The sequence below is a fragment of the Phoxinus phoxinus genome (assembly GCF_949152265.1).
Source record: "Phoxinus phoxinus genome assembly, chromosome: 16".
NCBI lineage: Eukaryota > Metazoa > Chordata > Actinopteri > Cypriniformes > Leuciscidae > Phoxinus > Phoxinus phoxinus.
In genome coordinates, this window is record NC_136891.1 from 26,877,286 (window position 1) to 26,883,026 (window position 5,741).

The following is a 5,741-nucleotide window of genomic DNA, read 5'->3' on the forward strand; positions in this document are numbered from 1 at the left end:
TTGATTTACGCAGAGGTACAAGACATGGTTGTTCGCTGTCACCACTTTTGTTTGCATTAGCGATTGAGTCTTTAGCTGAGGCCATTAGAGCCCATGCTGGTATTAAAGGGGTGATGGACTGAGAAATATAATTTTCCTTGAGCTTTTGACATAGAAGAGGTCATCATACTATATATGGCAAGCCGTTTTAACATTTAATCATTTAAGCCTACTAGTATCTACACTGTAAAATATTTCCAGGATTTCACAACATATAACTGTAATATTTCACAATAAATTGCAGTATTACCAATTCACAGGCTTTTACTGTGATATTTCACAATATAATACCGTATTTAGACTTTTATTGTGAAAATAATGCAAGGCGGGACTATTACAAGAAACTACTGTGAATTCCGTCTTTTTCGCGCTGCAACTGCGTCATCTGAGCTCTCATCTCCTCCGTGGTCTCACTCGACGGATTCAGCGGCCGGTAAGTGTTTAAAATATCAAACTTTGTCATTTTGGTGGCTGTTTTTTTATATGATAGTGCATGTTATTTAAAAGTATGAACCAAATTAGCGTTTGTTGTAGGTGCTGTTGTCATGTTTTTGTAACTTAGCCGAAGCAGACTCGCGTCTAGGTTTGAGCGCGCAAATTTGAATGAACAGACGTTGGTTGTAGTGTTAACGTTAATTGTACCGTATTAAGTTAGTAAGGTTAACTGTGAGACACTTTAGCTAAAGTTACATCGTCGAAATTTTTACTTTTGCTTAATGCTTTTCTTAGTTTCTCTAACAGCGTTCTCTTTTCCCACAGCATTTTTCTATGGTGACCACCGGGAAATAAAGTTATAAGGTAAGCTGTGGCCTTATATGTGGGTATGACAGTTATTAGATCAATTATAGTGTTGTGAATTTGGGCAAATAAATGCTGAAATACAGTTCAAATGTCATAAATTCATCTTAAATTAGTAACGTTAGCTGAACTTCATAATTTTCTCCCCTGCTTTGTGTGTGAAACGGAGCAGCCATTTGTCTGTCTCGTCAACAGAAAAATGAAGTGTGTTGCAAAACAACTGGATGCTTTTATTGTGAAAAAGATATAGTAAATTAAATGTTTATCACTGAATTAGTGGAGATTAGTTGTGCTATTCTACATTAAAAACAGGTCGACATCTGGAGATATTAGGAGCCATTTTGTCTGAACGGGTAATAACGTTAACTAATTCTAGGAGGAAGAGTACGTTCAGTTACAAGCAGAAACAGACATAGGGAGATGGACAGGCCAACATACTCTTAACGTTACTCCATCCTCTGCAAACAGTACGTGCACGTTGTTGTGTGCATAATGCTTGACCTGGGTAAATCACACACCTCTACTTTGTTGCCAGACTATTTTTGACTGTGTGTTTGTGATGGAAAAATGTTTTTCAGTTGCTGTTAACGTTATTTAAATGTTTGCTGTTTAACTAAATCAAAGTAATGTCAGCTTGTTAAAACTGAGCTAACTTTAGTTTAGCTTTGTACTGTAAATCCAGTGACCCACTAAAGGTGGTGACTGGGACTGACACCTTTTTCATCCCACTTGAATAAAACTAACAGCTTTCTTCTGTCTTTTTGTTTATAGGTGCTTCTTGGGCATCAACCCAGAGATGGCAGAGGCAGAGAGGACACATAAACCAGCAAGTCTGCACACTGATCAGGGAGCTCTTGACTTTGAACGGATGTCAATCTAATGTAAGCAATCTAAACTTCAGAGCGGACTAACGAAACACTGTCTCTGTGTTAAGCTAGATATAGTTCTGCAGTAAGATGTTTATTGAAGCTATTAAAGGGTTAGTTCACCCACAAATTAAAATTCTGTCATTAATTACACTCCCTCATAGGGCTGGGCGATATGGCCAAAAAAAAATATCACAATATTTTTTTTTATATCAGTCGATATCGATAATTATCGATAAATGTCAAATCTTTATTTATTTCAAGTTTAAAGACAGATTTGTACTCCTAAGTGAAAGCTGTAGAAACCAGAGCGTTGTGTTTTTAAACTACTCTTGTCAGAACATATCATGACAAACACTTGCCAAACAGGTGAACATTCACAAATCCGAGGTAGAACATTCAAACATTTGTCATTTTTCCTTAACAAAATAAATATATTTATTTCAGTAGTATTAGCTTGAGTTAGGATGCAAATTTACTTTATACAATTTATGTTCAGTAACAAAAACAGTAACATCTGTTAAAAAAAAGTAACAACATTATTTTTATTTGGTAAAATGTAATATTCTTTAGTTTTATTAAAATTAACCATTGGTCATCCAGCATCATGCATTTAGATCATGATAACCACAGATAAAATGTAACTTTATGGTTTCTATGGTATTTATGAAAACCAGTAGCCTAAATACATTATTAAAAACGAATTATATTCCATTAGTCCTTTAATACATTGTCTACATTAATAATATTATACAATTCAATATATATACATTTCATGATGCAGTTAATATTACTAGGCTAACGTTAACGTTAAATCCGTGGTAAATGATGGGAATGTGTAGACGGAAAAGCCTTCTGACTGTATCGCTGCGCACAGTGCTTCTCCTGTTCGTCAGCACGGTCTCATCTGCCTTTAAACTGGTTTAAATCACTGAGACATTTGTGTTCCTCGCTGAATTCAAGCGCTTCTCACTGGATCTAGTGACCGAGACCGATCAGAGTAAACGCGTCTGCTCTAGTGAACTCGCGCTGCGCTGCCGTTTGGACTTTGAGCCGAGCGGATAAACGGTCCGTGTGGCGCGCGGTTCAAATGAGATTCGTTCCGCTTTTGGCGCAAAAACATTATCGAACATTTATCGAACTCCTGATATCGTTTTATCGAGAAATTATATCGCGATAATTATCGTTATCGTTTTATCGCCCAGCCCTAGCCTCGAGTGGGTTCACGTAACGCGTCTGTGTTGCACGTCACCACATAGGCTCATATTGGCCGCCGCTGGTCATGTGTGTGACGCGTGTGATGTGCAACACAGACGCACTGAGCAGTTACACTACGTGAACACACTCAGGCCCACGGAGAACATAATGAATAGTGGAATAATGTCGTTAATTTTTTTTGCGCACAAAAAGTATTCTCGTCGCTTGATAATCATATGGTTGAGCCACTGTAGTCACTTGGACTATTTTAACAATGTCTTTAATAACTTTCTGGGCCGGCAAGTTTCAATCCCTTAAGAAGCCTATGGAAGAGTGATCCAGCTCTCAGATTTCATCAAAAATATCTTCGTTTGTGTACATGAACGAAAGTCTTGCGGGGTTGGAACAACATGAGGGAGAGTAATTACTGACAGAATTTTAATTTTTGGGTGAACTAACCCTTTAAATGATGCTAAAGTTAAAGCAATATATTTGTGTAAACACAATTTGTCAAATGTGGGAACAAGCTTATTTCATAAAAGTGCTTTTATGCTTTTATTACCATACTTTGCACTGTAAAATAGGGCTGCAGCTAACATTTTACTTTTTCTGAGTATTTTATATGAAGCTTCAAGTGAATAATTCAAAACTGCTTTTCTTTTCTTTTTATGGAAAATGTAAAAATGCAGAAAGTTTTTGTTTTGTTTTTGTGAAACTGTTTCAGTTTTCTTATCTGCATTTCAGTTCTTCCAGAAAATTGGCGAATACATGCTGATTTAAGGTGTTTCCAGGATTCCTTAAAGGTATAGTTCAGCAAAAAAAGAAAAAATGCTGTCCTTAATTATGCACCCTCGTGCCGTTCCAAACCTGTAAGAACTGCGTTCATCTTCGGGACACAAATTAAGATATTTTTAATGAACTCCAAGAGCTTTCTGTTCCTCCATTGGGAGCCTTCACAACTAATATATTCAAGCCCCAGAAAGGTAGTAACGACACCATTAAAGTAATCCATGTGACTCCAGTAGTTTAACCTCAATTTATAATTTAAAACCATAATTTACCTCTGTTTACAAAATTATATTATCTAAAGCACATTCACGGAACAACACCCAGTCTCGAGTCAACACAATATGCGTGCGTCGTAGTGCTCCTCCTTGTTGTTGCAAAAACAAAGCACCCGCATCGCTTCATAAAATTGGTTAAACCACTGCAGTCACATGGATTACTTCAATGATGTCTTTCCAATCGTTCTGGGCCTTGAATGTGTTAGTTGCATTGCTCCCAATGGAAGGTCAGAAAGCTCTCAGAATATCATTAAAAATATCTTCATTTGTGTTCCGAAGATGAACAAAGGTCTTATAGGTGTGAATGTACATGAGGGTGAGTAATTAACAAAATAATTGTAATTTTTGTGTAAACTAACCCTTTAAGCAAAATTGTCCAATGTGTTGAAGCTGAAATACATTATAGAAGCACATTACATGGATGCCAAACGAGATGTTGCAGGATGTGTAGTTCACCCAAAAAATTAAACAGCTGATGGGGCCACATTGACTTCCATAGTATATATATATATTTTTTTTTTTTTACTATGGAAGTCAATAGGGCCCATCAACTGTTTAATTTTCAATTCTCAAAATATATTTTTTGCTCAAATAAAGAAAAACTCAAACCAGTTTGGAACAACTTGAGGGCGAGTAAATGACAGAATTTTCAGTTCTAGGTGAACTATCCCTTTAAGTAAGATTTTAGCTTGTCATTGGGAGTATAAATTTAATCAATTTACTTCTCTTTTCTAATACTGATTCTTCATTTTGTTCAGGAAGAACTAGCTACATCACAACCCACTGTGCAGACTTTGGGACGTCTTGACTGGACGTGTCTTCAGTGAGAGGAGAATCTTCAGCGATGTGAAAATGGAGGGATCTGAAATTGGCGAGCAGTTGGGGTGGATTTTATTCACGCTGAAAGGCAGTCTGGATACCATAGACCAGATTTTCGCCTCATCTAGGTTCGCCTCATCTGTTGGGTCTTGGGTTGCTATGTTATTTGTTTTGTTTTGATGGTATTACTTTTTTCATTTGCTCCGGTCATTGTTGGCTCTCCGTTTTTACTTGCCATATCGCCACTGAATATGTTGGACTGCCATTCTGGTCAAGACCTTCACTTCTACCTATTTTTTTGTTATTTAGCTCTGGCTGTTTTTTGGACTGCCATCTCGTTGCCTACTCTTGCCCGCTGTTATGCAACGACTCTTGCAACGTTTGTTATATTGTTGTAACAATTTTATTGAAAATAAAATCAATTGTGGAAACTATTGTTTAATCTTTTTTTTACTACTTTTATGTCATCATATTGCATTACTGTATTAAATTGTAAGTTTACAGTTAATTACTGGCTACTAATTGCATTACTTTTACAGCTGAAACACAATAAATTACTGTTCAAGTTACAGCTGATAACTATATTTATACAGTTATGCACTGTGAAATTACAGTAATGATGTGATATCATTAACTGTGAAATCACTGTACACAACTGTCATTTTGCTGTAATTTACATTAAATTTTCTTACTGTAAATTACTGTGAAAGTAATGCAATTAGTAGCCAGTAATTTACTGTAAAATCACAGCAGAATTTTTTACAGTGTATTTTCATGCTACTAGTACTTATTTTTTAGATACTAGTATCTATTCCATTAAGTACTAGTACTTATTCATTAGATACTAGTGCTTATTCTTTAGGTACTAGTACCTTTTTAAAGATACTAGTACTTATTCATTAGATACTAGTACCTAATAAATAGATACTAGTACTTATTCATTAGATACTAGTACTTA

At 35.9% G+C, this 5,741-nt stretch overlaps 1 long non-coding RNA gene across 4 annotated transcripts; it reads left to right on the forward strand.

The window, feature by feature from the left end:
- Positions 1-221: 221 nt before the first annotated feature.
- Positions 222-4,450, forward strand: LOC307012752. Of its 4 annotated transcripts, none has more exons than XR_013800672.1 (4): positions 222-472; positions 799-837; positions 1,150-1,718; positions 3,645-4,450. It is a non-coding gene; the product is annotated as an uncharacterized lncRNA (long non-coding RNA). The 4 variants fall into 4 exon arrangements; XR_013800673.1 differs by having other exon boundaries at positions 1,214-1,718; XR_013800674.1 differs by lacking the exon at positions 222-472 and having other exon boundaries at positions 480-837.
- The last annotated feature ends 1,291 nt before the right edge of the window (positions 4,451-5,741 follow it).